At 41.2% G+C, this 18372-nt stretch overlaps 1 protein-coding gene across 1 annotated transcript in view; it reads right to left on the bottom strand.

The window, feature by feature from the left end:
* Positions 1–16756, bottom strand: part of chst8 (carbohydrate sulfotransferase 8) — a 215015-nt gene extending 198259 nt beyond the window's left edge. The window contains exon 1 of the mRNA XM_021586533.3: positions 16069–16756. The gene's annotated coding sequence lies outside the window, so the exon portion shown is untranslated. The remainder of the gene's footprint in view (positions 1–16068) is intronic.
* Between the last annotated feature and the right edge of the window lie 1616 nt (positions 16757–18372).

The following is an 18372-nucleotide window of genomic DNA, read 5'->3' as shown; positions in this document are numbered from 1 at the left end:
GAGAGATAAAATGGAAATATAATTGAATTTGGGCCAGACTCCTGTGAGGATTATGATTATTTGCAAAGCCATTATGTAGCAGAGAAGAAATAGTACTGTTATATAGCACAAAGTATTTGCTCTCTAGTTCCACTTGTTAGATGTTCCAATCTGATTAGATCCAAATGAGCAAAAGACTGAATGTACCAAAAGGATCTGAAAAAAGATTCAGCTGCTTGATCATCAAATATATATTTTTTAAATTGCTGCTCTACAAAAATGAAACATTCCCTAGAAAATATCAACTAGATCCACAGTAAACACATTATTTAACCTCACAGACTGTTTACAGCAACAAGCTGAGAAATTAGACACGGTCAACATTTCTGGTACATTACCTAGAGGACGCAGGCTCCACACCAAATTCAACCCCCTGAGGTGTATTCACTAAACGGGAGAAACATCAACAATGTTTTAAAGATTATTATTATTACACAGTTTAGGTAACGGGCTGTGAATTAGTAACTTGGTTGACATTAAGCTCTCATGGCCAGCTGGGATTACTTCATGGTTGATTCATGACATTAATATTCTTATTGGGAAAAAACAGCAGATATATCTGCCTCATCATGATTATGTATCTGTACTAGGCACATATTTTATGTTGTGGGATTAGATATACATTATTGAGATTTCTACTCTCCTTTCCTGTTTAACTGAGCTGTTGATAGGCCATTGCTGAAACACAGTGTCAAGGTCAATATGCTAACAGCACCGGCGTGAACTATGAACTATTGAGAATGGTGCTGAAGGTCAGGTGGGACAATGGGTTGGAAGTAGGTTTTAGCCAATAAGGTTTTCGCATGTTCATTGTTGACAATTAACTTTCTCTGTTTAAGCAAGATTCCATTGGAATTTCAGTTATTTAGATTTTTTGGGGAGTTGGGGGACTCATTCAAAATGTATTCTCTTCTATTTTCATTGACAGTAGATGCAGGTACATCTATTGTATAAATAGCTATAATATCCATACTCCAAATAGAAAATGTGCTGCAATGGCACAGTGCCTAGTCATGAGCAGAGATGCTGGACTTAAATGACCATACATCACAGTCTAGGTAAATGCCACTGGCTGAGCAATATTCATACTACAAAGGTCAAGAGGGATAAAAGGGAAACTGTAGGTGATGCTAGAAGTTGCAGAGCACAACCAATTACTTTCCTGAGATGGTCTTCAACACTTTCAAGACTAGACAGAGCAATAGCTTTCACAAAAGCCCCAAACCCCTTTTAGAAGGTGGGAATAGGTCCAGGTATAGGACAAACCTACCACAGCAGAGGCCTTCTGTATTACAAGTTAACTTTCATAGACAAGAGTCCATTTGAACGGAATGAATGAAAACGTACGGGGGAGCATTTTTCAGAAAGCAATTTCCTCTCGGTTGTTTGTAGAGAGTTTCTGTGGGACATATTCCACACAATATTGTCTGATAAAACATCTATTTAAAAATAACCTACTTCCTTCCTATCCCCAGTTCTGGAGAACAAAGGCAGCAACAGGTGACAATCAGTGGAACTGGTATCAATACCAGCAGCACAACGAATAACGATACTGCACCATATTTATGTTAAGTAGCACATTGTAGAACACTGTGGGACATACTATAAGAGAGTGCATTCAGCTTGGTTACAAAACATGTTTGACTGCTCCTCATTCATTTGTCAGTGTTATGGACTGTACTGTAATGTACTGTACTGTTATGGACTGTACTGTAATGTACTGTACTGTAAATTGGCCCTTGGATCATCACATTGTCGTCAGTCACTCATGTAAAGTAGACATTGTATAATCTGTGTTAATACTGAAGATGAACATTTACTACATAGTAATAGGCAATCTGCTCTCCTGGAAGCCTGATCCTAACTGCAGATGTCAAGTCTTTATATATTTACCTGTTGTAGTCGCTCTTTGTCTCCAGAAACACTTCTACTAATAAAATGCCCTCATGTTTCTATCCATCGCTCATGCTTTCCAGGCCTGCCACTAATGGTGACTACTCACTCTGAACAAAACTGGCTCCATTTGAAAGCTGTCCTTTAGTATACGAAATTGACCGGCTGTAGGTAGCTGAGAGCAAGTAACCTCGTAGAGCAGCGGAACCAAGTGCAGACTACCAATTTTTTCATTTACCAGCATTGTAGAAAAGAAAGGGGCTGACTAGGAGTCACTATTAAATATCTATATTCCCTGATACAAGTGAAGCTCCCAGATCTCACTCGATGTTGCGATTAATTATTTGTTGCAACATCGAGGTGTGTTCCTGCATGTTTTACAGATCGCACCAGCAACAACTACTATAGCTACATCCTTTGAATGCTGTATCTACCCAGTGTATATGACCATGTATGGTAATGCTGGATGTGCTACTGTGTGATGGGGAGGTCAATGCTTCATTAACAAATGATGAGCTAAGCTGTGACTCAGAGTTGAGTATAGTGGACGACACATTAACAAACAAAAAAATGGTGAACCCCAGTTTATATGAGTAAACAGCATGTCTTTCAACAGGTCCATCAATAAACATACCCGTACAAGGGAACAAGGAAAATAAAGATAGATTTAGCATCTTAACTGAATATATTGATTTACAGCCTTACCATAGTCATTCATAGTCTTCCCTTGGTCATGAGCTTTACTGTATGTACTCATGGACCTGTTATCATTGATTTAGAGAATCTAAAGATTTCTGAACTTACACATTGTCAGTGAGACACTGTGCTACCTTTGAAATAGTTTCAAATATGTATACACAGGTAAAAAATAAATGTGTAATTCTGTTTTTATTGAAGACCCAATGGGATCTCTGAGTGAATGTAGAATGGCATTGAGTTAAATTGTCAGAGGCAGCTGTATTTAAAGATGTTTGACATTAGGCCTCTAATTCACAATAAAGTGTCAGTGGGCCAGATAGACAGACCATGGCACAAGATAGGAGACACGTGCCATGCCCACTTCAGGAGATGCAGTATTTAAGCCAATGGTTAAATGAATCCTTGACTGGGATAAAATGTTGTAGCTCAAATAGACATCATAGCATCGGGTGTTACATATTCTGTCACCTGCAGTCAACCACTGCTGTTGGTATGAGAGGCAGATCTGTAAGGGGACAGTGAAGAGGAACTGTTCTCGCATAGCTACTGTTTCAGTTGTTCAGGTCAACCAACAATCCCTACACATACAGTCACAACTGCTTAAAGTACAGTACGTGGTGGCCATTTTCAAGCACTAGGCTAACCCATGTTAGTCAAATCAGATTAGCAACTGTTTTGCACTGATTACACAATAATGTAATGAATGTTTAATAACGGCTCAAAAAAGGGATCATGGTGCAAATGGGATTGTGTGGGCTTTTTCAGACGGCAGCAACTCTGAAAGGCATCAACCTAAAGCTTGCTGTTGAACACTAATGCTTAATCTTAATGACAAGCCTTCATTAAATATGAATACAAGGCACCTATGCTTTGGGAATAATAGGTCCTGCGCATAATTAGTTTAACTGTGGTGGGGCCCTATCATAACCAGACACTCAGAGACAAGCTTTAACGGCTACTGTAAAGCAGTGGTTCTCAACTGGTTTTGCCTCGGGACTCAAATTGAACCAGGTGTTTGTCTCAGTCGCGACCCAATATACGCACTGCGAAAACTAATCGCCAAAATACAATCTGAAAAACAATGCTATATTGATAGTAAATGTAGTAATTATAGGACAAGGGCACAACATTCCCACCACTTTCATTGTCAATAATATCATTTTGCCCACATTTTGCCCATACATTTTGCCCATACATTTTGCCCATACATTTTGCCCATACTTTGTAAGTTTTCTACCTGGTTTAATATGTTCAAGTTCTGACTGGATAATTTTTCCATTGTGTTTTTATTTATTTAAACATGTCTTACTCAGACACCCACACTGGTAGGAAATGAACAATGTAAGGTAATAGACTTTGCTTCTTGGAAATGTTTTCCCCATTCCCAGTGTGTGGGAGAGGGCAGGGGAAAGCGCACTCATCAGTCATATCAGACCTCCTGTAGGGCCAAAGAGGGCAGTGATTGGTTGGTAATTAAACTACCTGGTAAATGAAACACTGATTGAATTAGCAGAGTGATCCCTTCACTGCCTCAAGTTCTTGTTTATTAATTTAATAGTGCAGAAACGCTGGAGAATTTTGTAGAATTAATTCACAAGGTGTGTTTTTCTAATTGAGGCGTGCAGTAAATATTGATAATTGAATATATCTGTCCCATGTATTTTTCCCAAGGCTTGGAATTAATGAATGTATGGGAAAACTACCTTCATAACCTCATAAAAATGTACCTTAGCCTTTTATTACTTGTTATTGGTTACTGCACAGTATTATACAGAGCCATGATCGCATTGAACTCCCGACCAATTATTCAAGCAAACAGCAAAATTACCTTTAAAAAACGTATTAAACAACAACTCCTGGAACAGCGAGGACTGTGAGGGGACACACACACAAACACAAGCACACACAGACACACTTTAACACACACATTTTGTAGTTGTATTATTTGTATATCATTGTATTTAAAATGTGTGTGACTGTCCTTGTCTATCAGTTTATCAGTGTTTTTGTCACGCCCTGATCTGTTTCACCTGTCTTTGTGATTGTCTCCAACCCCCTCCAGGTGTCACCCATATTTCCCATTATCCCCTGTGTATTTATACTGGTGTTCTCTGTTTGTCTGTTGCCAGTTCGTCTTGTTTGTTCAAGTCAACCAGAGGTTTGTGTCTGAGCTCCTGCTTTTTCCAGACTCTCTTTTCTCCGCCTTCCTGGTTTTAACCCCCGCCTGTCCTGACTCCGAGCACGCCTGCCTGACCACTCTGCCTGCCAGACCCTGAGCCTGCCTGCCTGACCCTGAGCCTGCCGCCCGGTACCTTTGCCGCTACTCTGGATTATCGACCCCTGCCTACCTTGACCTGTTGTTGCAATAAACATTGTTACTTCAACACAGTCTGCACTTGGGTCTTACCTGAAACTTGATAGTTTTAATACTTTGTGTTTTTTGTGGACCCCAGAAAGAGTAGCTGATGCTTCTGCAAAAGCTAATGGGGATCCAAATAAATAAAGAAAACAAATAAATATTAAGTGTGGTCAGAATATATACTACACATTGAACACTAGAGAAGGTGCTATATATCTAGAGAGAGAGCGCAACAGTTCAGTCAAGCTATAGCAGTAATACAAATAGCCCTACGACAATCACAAGCTTAATTATGACTACAAAAATTCATGTCACATTACACAAACCTAACATTAGTAACTTGTGAGAGGGTGTACAAATACAAATAATAATAATTAGAGAGAGGGCTTCCTACTGGGCACAGATAATTCAACATATATTCCACATGGTTCAACGTAATTTCATTGAAATTATGTTTATTCAACCAGTGTGTGCCCAGTGGGTTGCTATCTCTATCTACGAAAGCTGTGGTTGAGTCATTTTTCTGGCTTCTAAGGAGCGATACTGAATAATATTTGGACGATGTCGTCTCCAGTGAACCTCCCACCATCTGTAGTAAGATGTTCTGTTAATCTAGCTTTCAGAGACAGACACGTTGACAATACAATATGTCAAATGTAGTATTCAAATGTTAATGCATTTCAATAAAACCACAACTGTTAACCACCTGCCACACCTACACTTCTGCATGAACCTGGTCTTTTGTGTCACAATTCAACTGAATAAACCTGTGACTACATTTTAATGGTTGCTGTTAAAGTAACCTGTACTCTATTTTCACTCTGTTTTATAACACAGCTGATAGCTCTCTCAGAGAAAAGTTCACTCGCTGAGGTTGCCCCGGCTACAGTGTACCGGTGTCTGTATCACAGAATGGATGAAATGGCTTGAATAGCGCTACACTGCCAGCTAATAACTTGACAAGCGTTAGTGCAGAATACATTTGTGTAATTAACTTGTGCTGAAACACAGTTGCCTAATTGATCAACACCCTGATACCTGGGCGTTGGGTTCCACAGGAGTTAAGCAATGCTTTCAGAGCCCCACAGAGGAGGGGTGGAGGGAGAGTCCCGAGCGGAGGGCAGGCTGGGCTCTGGCTCCCTAGCTCCCTGGCTCTGTTTTCTAGGCACAGTGCCATCCATCCACAAACTAACTCACAGAGCACCTGGCCCCTGCCTGCTGCCTTTATCCTCCCTCGGCCCTCAGCCTCCGAACGGTGACCTTGTCTGCCTGGAGGAATATGTTCATCCCCCTGAGCAGCAATATAGCAATACACATCCCTGGCTCCCTAGCTATACAGAGACACGCAGATCAAATCCGCTCCCCAGTTCATCCTCACCTTTATTTCAAGGCCAAGACAAACGAGCGTTGTCACTAGCTACCGTACAGCAACGTCAAACTCTGGGAATAAGGACATTATCTTCCTGAGAAATACTGACTGGCACAAAATCCACAATGATCTCTCAGAGCATCCCCAGCAGTGAACCAAAATAATGTTTTCATTTCTCAATTGATCAGTTGCATAACTAATACCTTACCTTGTAGCTAAAACCACAGACAAATGAAACCTGTACAGGTACAATACACTCTTAGAAAAAAGGGTTCCAAAAGTGTTCTTAGGATAACCCCATTTTGGTTGCATGTAGAACCCTTTGGGGTTCCATGTAGAACCCTCTGTGGAAAGCGTTCTACATGGAACCCAAAATGGTTATACTTGGAACTAAAATGGTTCTACCTGGAACCAAAAAGGGTTCTTCAAAGGGTTCTCCTATGAGGAAAGCCAAACAACGCTTTTAGGTTCAAGATAGCATCTTTTTTTCTAAGAGTTTAGGTACTGTTCTTACGAAAGGTTCTTTAGATAAAGCCTAGTGCAAAGGCAAGAAAACAATTACCAGTACTTTAAAAAGTATTGTTTTAATTGCCTGCATTACTCTGCAGGCAAGCACAAACAATCCACAGTTTGTGTCGGGTTGGTTTTCAATCTTACCTCAGTTCTAGCCAGTGCTTGACTTGGGCAGGGGCTCACATCAAATGTTCTACTGCTTGAGCTCCTGTTCCTATTATAGAATATTAGCTCAAAAGTATTGTGGAGCTCCTGCACATAAATATAAACATTACCGGCACCCAAAATGAGTACCGGCACCTATTTCCTTCCAAGTCAAGTACTGGTTCTAGCAGGAAATACATTAAAAAGATGTTCTCTTGGTTGACAGACTGAGCTGAAGTATCCAGTAATGTAGCCCTAAAAACTCATCCCTCCTGAAGTACATTATTAATTATAGAGATGTATTGATCATTTGGTGTTCTATTAGGGCAACAGGGAGTAAAGAGATTTCCTGTGTCCCGGAAACTCACTGCTATGAACATTTTATTATTCCAATTACTAGATTGTCTTCCTATTGAATTTGATCTTAAAAATTCACTGAGTATACCAAACATTAGGAACACCTTCCTATTATTGAGTTGCATCCCCCTTTTTGCCCTCAGAACAGCCACAATTCGTCGGGGCATGGACTCTACAAGGTGTTGAAAGCGTTCCACAGGGATAATGACCCATATTGACTCCAATGCTTCCCACAGTTGTGTCAAGTTAGCTGGATGTCCTTTGGGTGGTGGACCAATCTTGATACACACAGGAAACTGTTGAGTGAAAAACTCAGCAGCATTGCAGTTCTTGACACAAACCTGCACAAAACTACCATACCCCATTCAAAGGCATTTAAATGTTTTGTCTTGCCCATTCACCCTCTGAATGGCACACATACACAATTGTCTCAAGGCTTAAAAATCCTTCTTTAACTGGTCTCCTCCCCTTTCTCTACAATGATTGAAGTGGATTTAACAAGTGACATCAATAAGGCATCATAGCTTTCACCTGGATTCAACTGGTCAGTCTATGTCATGGAAAGTGCAGCTTTTCTTAATGTTTTGTATACTCAGTGTAGGTATGTTTGTTTCCCAAATCAATGTGGTTCCACTGCCTCCTCCATTCTGCAGCCTGAGAGTCTGTCACGCTGGTATAAAGGATTTGAAGACAGGCGCAGGAATACTTCATCTGGGTTTTTAATACACCCAAAACAAGCATGTATACAAAATACAGGGATGTACCCAAACAAAAGAGCGAGGGTAAAGCTCGTAGAACGACACGGGACGAGACCCGTAATACTATCAAGGCACAAGGCGAGACCCAGATGCAGACACAGGAGGCAGATCGTTAGAGTCTTACAATGTTTATTAATCCAAAGGGGTAGACAAGAGAATGGTCGTGGACTGGTCAAAGGTCAAAACCTGATCAGAGTCCAGGCAGACAGGCTCGTGGTCAAGGCAGGCAGAATGGTCAGGAAGGCGGGTACAGAGTCCAGAAACAGGCGAGGGTCAAAACCGGGAGGATTAGAAAAAGGAGAATAGCGAAAGGCGTACGGGAAAAACACTGTTGTTGACTTGACTAAACGTTCAAGACGAACTGGCACAGAGAGACAGGAAACACAAATAAGCGACACCTGGAGAGGGTGGAGACAATCACAGGAACAGGTGAAACAGATCGGGGCGTGACAAATACACAATGCCAAAACATGCATAGGTACTCGCAAGACCAACGGACATGGGAACAATAATCAACAGCCCAATGGGGAAACAAAGGGCACATTTATACAAACACAATCAGTGAGGAATTGGAACCAGGTGTGCGTAATGACACAGTTCAGTACAGCCTAGAAGGCGGGTGACGTCGACCTCCAGAGCTGGTGAACAGAATGAGCAGCAGTACCGGGGGGATCCGTGACAGAGTCACGTACTCTACATGTGCATCTCTGCATGTTCAGAGAACGGTCTGGAGATGGTCTCTCTCTCCATCTCCCTCTGTCATTCTCTTTCTTTCTTTCTTTCTTTCTCTCTCTCCTCTGCCTCTCTCTTTTGCTCTCTTTCTCATTTCTCTGTGCCTCTCTTTTCCGCTCTCTATCTGCCTCTCTCTCCACCACCACCCCCCTCTCTGCTTCTCTTCTCTCTCTATCTCTCTCATGCCCAACAAAGAGCACATTTGCAGACTCTCCCCCACACTCGTCTGAATCCTCTCTGCTTCCTCCCAGCTATTCTTCCCACGGTAGCGACTCACATTACACCATTCTTCACTTTAATGCACTTTAATAGCATTAATATCTCCTTTTGCTCCTTGAGCTGCAATAAACACCCCTTACATCTTAAGAAAGCTGCTTAAAAGCAATTGACAAGGGTAGTCTACCACAACAGATAGGGGGAGTGGGAAGACAACCATAATGATTCAGCTGTTTTAATGCATTATCGTTCTCTCCCTGCATGGAGCACTCTGTAAACAGGCACTATAATATGTAGAAAAACAACACGAGTCACATGTCACCTTCTATGCCCTCCCAAGTTTCACCAGAAGTGACAGTGAAGGTCGGGTCGGTCTAAAATGACAGCGGGCTCTAGCATAAAGATAAGGCTCTACTATAAAACATCCAAACCAACGAGTGTGGGTGCCTCTTTTTTTGGAGGAGGAAAGAGAATCCTCCCTCTGCATTATTCAATGGATCTCCTCCTCTAAATAACAGCGGCTGCGGATTGTTTGACATCCCAAATGAATAATTAAGGGATGACCTTTTGTTCCCATTAGAGGTGATGGACCAATATCACATTCATCCACTTCCTGTTTGAGACTCAGGCTGCCATCAAATAGCACTCTATTCCCTTTATAGTGCACCTTTTTGACAAGGGCTTTGCATCCCAATGTTGCACTTTATATACATCACAGAAGACTGAAATATAACAAAACATTTGACATGGAAACACCAGATTTCTGGCGTAAAAATTATAATAATGTTTATTAATTATGAAAAATATTAATAACATTCCACCCATGAGGCCACTAGAGGGCGCTTTGGTAATTCGACTGCAAGAACTACCCAGTAAACTCAACTGGTGTCTCTGATTCTCCAGCTCCAAACCAGTCGACAAGGCCATGGGTGTTGCCTGGTGATGCTGCGCTGTATGGAGTGCGAAGATTCTTGGCATTGAAAGAGGCTCAGTGTTCAAGCGAACACATATTTACAACCGGGTGAGGAATAATTCATTGTAATCAGAGTGCAGATCATGCTCTTATTCCTTCACGGAACAGATGTGTCGGAATGAAAAGAGCAGGCTTCTTTTCTCTCTCTCTCCCACCCTGCTCTCTAGCGGCCTGCCAAATGGAAACGGCGAAGGAAGGTTAGCTCTTTGAAGCCACTGTGTGTTTGTAGTCATGCGCTCCTGCTCCACATTGGGATCTCAGGTGGTTCTTCTTTAAAAAGAGAGAGATCTTGTAATGTCGCACAAGCCACTGCCTACGCACTAAATCACTGTCCTTAATCAAAATCAAAAGTGATCCAAACCCCCCTCCCCCAGTCCAGGGTCACCTAGCTACACAGTACCATGGGTTCAATACATCCCATTGGTAGTAACTGATAGGATCTACTGTATATTATATTAAATCCTATAGTAACAAAAACTGCAGATTCAGCTTGGAAAGCAAAAGGGAAAGTAAGTGAATTACAGAAAAATGTAATGATTTCACATACATTTTTTATGTGAAATCATGTGAAAACATATGGTTTTGGAAAACCTCACATGTGATCACATGGTAACACGTGTAGTTTCATGTTATCACATGTTGCTTTACATGATATCACGTTATCACATTAACTTCACATAAGATCACACATGGGAAAAAAATTGAACACTTCACTTGTTCACAAGTGAAATTCATATATTTTTTCCATAAGGGACTAACAGGTGTGAGGAGTAATTGCTCTGACAAACACACACACATGCCCACACACGCACACAGTCTCTCTTTCTATAACACCCACAAGCAGGGTGGATGGGCCTTGGATATCCATAGATCGGCACGTTTTTTCACAGGACCTCCACTAGGCAGGGTAGCCTAGTGGTTAGAGCGTTGGACTAGTAACCAGGTTGCAAGTTCTAACCCCTGAGCTGCCAAGATACAAATCTGTCATTCTGCCCCTGAACAAGCAGTTAACCCACTGTTCCTAGGCTGTCATTGAAAATAAGAATTTGTTCTTAACTGACTTGCCTAGTTAAATGAAGGTAAAATAAATGATTTGTGCGTTCACCATTTTTTTATGGGTGTTATAGTAAAGCCCATAGGCAGCTCCTGAGTTTCAAGTTTGGGGATGCTTGCAATTTATCCTACCATTTCTATCCATCTTCGTGACAGTTATGGTCCTTTTTATATGCGCATTTTCAAGGAACAGTTTCACTTCAATAATAACGTTCCAGTTTTTCAAAATCATTTTCACTCGGTTAATCATAAAGATCTGAAGTAAGATTCTAAAATTCTAAGAGTAATAATGTAACTAAGGCGAGAGCATCAGCCTCTGCAATATGACACATTGATACGCTGTGGCCCATTGGCGGCTAGAGAAATGAGTGAATAGAACTCAGAGATCGCCCATAGGCCAATGCAGCATCGTCAACTAAGTAAAATACATAAACCTAAAGCCGACAAATAAAAACAGTAGAAAATCTCCTGATGAAAATTCTGGTTCTTTCAATCACATTAATCTCTCTACTCCGCCTGTCTGCCTCCTTTTCTATCTGTCTTGACTTGAGCTATCGCTAGTGAAGTACAACATTGTATCAAATCATCAACTGGGTCCGGCCAGAAGCTGTTGCTAGCTAACTTGCAACATTGTGTCAACTAGCCTATTCCAGACCCTCATAGTTTCCCCGCACCAGTGAGCTCGAGACAAACAGCAGTTTTTTTATTACATTTCCACTGGATATATGGGATCATCAGATCATGATATTTTGCTCTTTCACTCTGAGGCTTGGTGATTATCGAGGCCGGGAGTGTTGGAAAGATTTTTTAAATACTGAGGAACTATCATTCGCAATGGATGTTAATAAAAAACAGACTTCGTTGACAACGTGTGAGGTGAAAACAATCACTGAGAAGCTAAGCTTATTACTGGTGGATGTGGTGAGTTAAGACAATCAGACATTGCCTAATGGGCACATTCTTATATTTACACGCAGCAGATTAGGTAGGCCTATTTCTATGCGTGCTCAGGCACTCCTGAGAAACCAGACTCATGCTCATTGCTCATGGAGCACTTCAAACAAAAGACAATGAAAAGATTGACAACACTTGTAATGGTTATGAAATAAACCAAAACGTGTTTATCACAAGTGTAGCAGGTTGTGAACTCCGCAAACAACGTTTCCATTCCGAGAATGAGAATGGTAAATGACTGTAATTAATAAATGCATTAACAGAAATTAATGTAACCAAATTAACGGTACATTTACTAGGCCTACTGGTGACAGATGTAATCCAGATTTTTTTTTTTTAAGCAATTAAAGGGCAAACAATTCACCGAATGAAACAGTGAATGCGCAAGAATTGATGAGAGACAGCTGAGTGCATTCTGGAGAGCTGAGTGTGTTCATTCTGAAGATAGACACAACATATCTTCGCTGCACACCCCTCCCCTTCTTCTTCTTGCAACATATTAAATTATACTCAAGACACATTATCGTCACGCATATTTTAGATGTTTTTCACTGACAGCCGCAACTCAATCAGGTAGACATTACAAATTGTGGGCTTCCCAAATAGGCATAGGCCTACACAGCTATGTTTTTAAAGAAGCTAATGATCCTCTGTGGCTAAGTCATGCTATCTGATGAAGTATTTTAAATGTTTTTATTGAGACAGGAGTAATTATATAATTTTGGCAAAACATCAATGTACTTTAAGGGAAGCCAGTATCCTAACAGTGCACTGTGGACCTGCCAACTTACCTTTCCAATTCACATGAGGCTGAAACCAGAGAACTGTATATAATGACGAGATGCTCATCTCTCTGCCCTAACAACGGGAGTCGTTGTCCCAAAGGCGGGAAGGCAAGCGACAAGCTTAGGTCTGCATATTATGCCCATAGAAATGCATTAAGCCTATTCTGGACAGATTTTGGAGATTGTCAGCCCTCTCGCTTCGCCTCTGCTGAAACTCTCTGACCGACGAAAGCATCTGAGTGAGCAAAACAGCGCCCCTCTGTATTACTATATTTAGCCCATATATCTGATGCTGTCTGGACAGAAATGGTATGACAATCCATACTCTTTTGGTCTAGACAGGATCAGATACTGTACATGGTCTACACATATTGAGACAGGGGGGCTCTATTTCGCTCACAGATGCTTTATCTCGGTCAAATAAATCAATATTTAAATATTTTATTTGGATAGGCAAGGAGATATGGTAGGGGGCCCGCCCATAACGCCGGCCGTGCACACAAGTACACTCACTCACACCCACAGTAAGGCATCCCTAGCTTCCAGCTGGGCTTGGATTGCGCTCTTCCCTCCGTTCCGAGGAGCCGTTGGTCACTGCAGAGCCATCTGTGCTATGTCCCAGCTTCACTGGGCCTCTGCCAGCCTCAGTATGAGCACAGCATCTTCAAGCACATTTTGTACATGTCAAAGCTCTGCTGTGTCCAATGACCCTGGCCGCTGACAGAAGCCATTGCATTCAGTCACATGGACACCACCTCAAAAGGGGCCTTATTCTCTAGTTGGACAGCACCTGCATTCTCTGGCACCAAGTGAAAAGGGGTTGGGGGCCATTTTAACATGATTGACATACTAATTTCCTGTTACAAAAAAACAAATGACACAATACTGCACAAATATACCACATAATGTTTCTATAATCAGCAAATGTACAGAGTGGCTTCACAGAGGCCTAAATCTTGATGCCCAAAAGGACCCCAATGACGGCAGAAAGCTGAGGTCCTCAAAAAGCCATTGAATACGCTGCATCTATCAGGGATCAGTAAGAGCTGGAGTAGCCTAACAGATGATTATAATAATTTAAAATGACATCTTCTACAATGTGTCATACCCATGCTTATTGACTGGGTCACTTTTTCAGAGCTAGTAAACACAGCAATCGTGTGTGTTCTTTTCCCCAATATGTTTCTACTGTGTTCAGCAGAGCACCTAGCAGTAAAGTCATAGATTTGTGGGAGAAAAACATGAACCTGCCAAAGAACGGATCACTGACCTTCGTCATCAATTACCAAGAGCTTCTTTTTTTGGCACAAAACATAACATGTTTTTGGAAGCAAGGAGGGGAGAACAAATGGAACCCAGTATGCTGAACTCACTCACTCTTTGTCATAAAGTATAAAGTGATGTTTGCCTATTTAAGGGTTTGCAGTTTGCACTGCAGTTAATACTGACACCTGATCCTTGCGACCATCACCTTTATAATCCGCCACATCCTCTGGGTCAGCTCCATAGGGCATCTCTGAGCCACATATACTGTAGGTCAGATACAAAATGCAATAGTAAATGAAGCTTACACAAAACGTTCTATACGTCATCCACGTCTGTTATCCACACAGGCACTTGAACCTACACAAATCCACAATATAAAGCTGATCCTCTCAAGTCTATTGTCCCTTGGATCCTGTAAAGCAGGCCCATAACCACACCTTGCTGTCACTCACATTCTTGTCTTTACCATGCATGCAGCAGGTGCTGTTGGAGACTGGCTTATGTTTGTTTTTAATTACCATTTTTTGTTATTTTACATTCTTACGTTTAAAATGGTGGGGAGTGTATTTATTCTCCGATTTCTGTCTGCCTCAGTGCATCTGGTAATAATGAGAAATTGAACAGAATCGTGGTTCATTTGAAAGTGGAGTTAAACACAGACATCAATGTAATATATGCCATTTCCCATCTGACAAAACAAGGTGAAAAGAATATTCCAAACATAATAAGAATGCTCTGTCATTCATCACAGAAAATATTTACAGTCAGTCTACCTAGCCCGCTCTAACCTGAGACTTGTGAATCGCAGTATGAATAATGGGATACTTTCCCCATGTACTCAGTGTATAATTAGGATGAACACAATTTGAGTTCATTCACTGACCACTTAAATTGAATAATGCATGCTTGATATGGCAGTCTGCAAAGAGCAACTAGGCATGACTCTAAATGAGGGAAAGACAGTGGCAGCATTCATTATTTTCAAACTTTGGGAGAGGAGAACCAGGGCAAAGAGGAGCAGAAGAATACTATCTGCTTGACTAATGCCAATAATGGCATGGTACAGGTACAATATCAATATATGGTGCTGTATGATGGATACCAGAGGAGAGAGCATGATCATTTCTTCAACAAACACATCTATCCACTGTAACTAGGCTATGGGCATTATGTCACCTCTAAAATGTGCTGATGAAACCTATAGGTCATTGCAATCCACTGTTTGAGTCCTATGAGCAAAGGCACACAGAAATGTGTAGGAAAACGTTTCTCGCACAAAAGTAGGCTAAGAGATAGGTCTACTGTAGTGGCACAAAAACAATTGTATTAACAATATATATATATAATATATATCAACTAGTGATGACCGTCTCTACAGGTGACAATTGGGCAACTGTATATACATATGTATATACAGTTGCCCAATTGTCACCTGTAGTTAACACAGCCACAAGTCATCACTAGTTAACACAGCCACAAGTCCTAACCCCCCCTATTTCTACACTGTATCTTCTAAAAATCTGATTTTAAACCTAACCCCAACCTTCACCACACTGATAACCTTATGCCTAACCCTAACCTTAAATGAATAGCAGAAAGCACATTTTGGTTTTCATACATTTTTACGATATTGGCAATTTTGACTTTGTGGCGGTGGTATCTAGTGGAAAAGGTATGAGACAGTGAGACAATAAACAAATCAAGCAAATATGTGCTAATGAAGTTTTTATATTTCAATAATAACTAAATACGCTACATGTATCAATGTAGCCTATCAATATGATGTGTAACGAAGTTCTGTAACATTTTCAACAAGAACACAAAAACTTGACTGACTGAATACAGGTGAGACGTCAACCCAGACTACTATAGGATTGAAGACAGTTGGCCTAGTTATGTTTTATGACGTAACTGACATGACAAAAATATTATCTAGATACGTATGGGAATAAACTTACCTTAGCGAAAGCACCTGATATCATAAAGCTGACAAGACGGGGCAGATAAGTGTGGGTTCGTGTACTGATTCTCCTCACTCGTAGATCAGCCAAGTCCTATCTTCAGCACCACCGAAAGGGCGTCCGCCTATTTCTTAAATAATAGGCTTTTCCGACTAAACAAACCCGAGACAAATATTAGCCTACTGTCTCTACAAGTTAGATGTCTCGTGGTCAAGTCCTGGTTGCAATAGACCTGGTTAGAGCTTCGTCGGGTAGAACTAATGTGAAAAGATGAAGCGATGGACGGTTCGCCAATCAGACAGCAGCAGTGTTGCACTCCACTCTTGTGTCTTGCGCTTGAGTTTTGCATCCCGGGAAGTCTCCAAGGAGAGGTACCTCTTCTTTCCTCCAGGCAACCGCTACAATAACAGTATTGTCTGGTGATACGTTGACAAACTGATGAATAAACTACATTTCATCTTTTGGATTTGAAGTGAGACAAAATATGAACATGACGACAGTAGCATAGTCACCGAACCAGTGCGCGCCCTTATTATAGTATTAGCTCAGTAACTGGGAGCGGTTGTTTCCTGCTTACCTGAACACGAGTCGATGCCAGGGATTCACCGTATAGAATCCATTTTTATCTGGCTAGCCTAGCGCGAAGCGGCTATACTGTAACTGTCTGAGATCAGGGTGTCCGCCCGTGCTGTGAAATAAGTGAAAAAAAACGGCTACCACGCGACAGAGACAGGTGCGTCTGCTTGTCGTGCAATAAAGACAGAATAGTTAGAAGGGGGAAAAAATGCTGATATGGTGTTTGCACTATATGTTTACGACCACGCACTGTGATAGTTTTTAAAATAACAACGTATATTTAATTAGAGTAAAAACCCCAAGTGACATATTTTCATTCCCAAGATAAGTTGACAATCTACATAATTGTAGAAGGGAAATCAGTCTGGAATGGATAGAGACATGCCTCACTCTACTGTAGCCTAACTCACATATAGTCCAATAGAGAAAGTGGTAATAAAAACCATAAGGGAAGTTGTATGGTTCTGAATGGAGACTTTGGTCCCACACCAAAAAGTGCATAGGCCCAGCCAGCTTTGCTAAAAATGTGGTTATGTTGTCTCTAGGTGTCCATCATAGACCTCATCCCAGACAGGCACAAGACAGATGGTTTCAGCTATCAGGGGGACAGATGAGGTGACGTTTATTGATACATTGCTCTCCATGAATGATGTGATGTGAGAAGGGCACACTTTATTCAATAATGGCCTCAGGACAATAACATTTTCTCTTAGAATGTCCTATGCATCAATGGCTGGCTTCTAGCCTGCTATGCTCAGAGAAAGAGGATACTTTTTTAAAGAAATATTACAAATGCTGTATGACACTGAATGCATATACTGTATATACTGTACATACTGTACAGTAACCTTGCTGACCTTAACTCATGCATATACACTAACTTACTCTGTATTCAGCTACATGCCTGGGATGGATTCAAGACTCAAGAGCCCCCATGTATGGTCCTGTCAGTGGGGTGCGATCAAAGTGGAGGCCTTCATCTGTAACCCCCGCCATGGAGCCCATGTAGAACAACTGAGTACCCACATCCATACCCGCACATGCTTTCAGAGCCGGTACTAGCCCTTTGAGGGCCCTGAGCTAAATGTTGTTGCATGGCCCATGAGCTAGAAGAGCTAGTAGAACCTGCACAGTATTGTATGCAGAGCATGCTCTCCATTCTCAAACCAAAGGAATTTGTACATTCTTTCTCTCAAAGGGACACACTGACAGAGAAAAAAAAGGTTTAATCAAAAAATGGAAAGGAAAGCCCTGCAGGGTGAAAATCAAAAGCCACTGGATCTACATAATTCATTTCCAGGCTACTTCATGAAGCTCGGCTGGCAGACGGGGGGTTTTCTACCTGTTTTTAGTGCAGCTTCCAGAATGTAAACAATCCTGATAGTGTGGGCACTAGCTAAAGGGGGAAACCATCCTTATTAATAGGACCTTCACAGGCAGTATGGTTTGCAGTGTTGCCTGCCAAAAGAAACAGGCACCTGATTAAACATTCATCCGCACACTAGAGAAAAATTGAAATTTTCGGTGTTTTGCTGTCATCGAGGAGAAACAGTATGTTGTGAATTTACAGCAAAGTATCACAATATCTGTCATCTAGTATAGCTAAATACATCTAGTATGACTATTGTGTGTCACTGAATCAGATAAAATCCAATCAAACGATTTTCCTTGAATGAGCCAGGAAGTGAGAATGAGTAAAATAAAGAACACTTTATAATTTCATTG

The sequence above is a fragment of the Oncorhynchus mykiss genome, chromosome 26 (assembly GCF_057628025.1).
Source record: "Oncorhynchus mykiss isolate SJ-2025 chromosome 26, ASM5762802v1, whole genome shotgun sequence".
Taxonomy (NCBI): Eukaryota; Metazoa; Chordata; class Actinopteri; order Salmoniformes; family Salmonidae; genus Oncorhynchus; species Oncorhynchus mykiss.
Note: the sequence above shows the minus strand (reverse complement) of the source record. Positions and strands in the feature narration are given on the sequence as shown.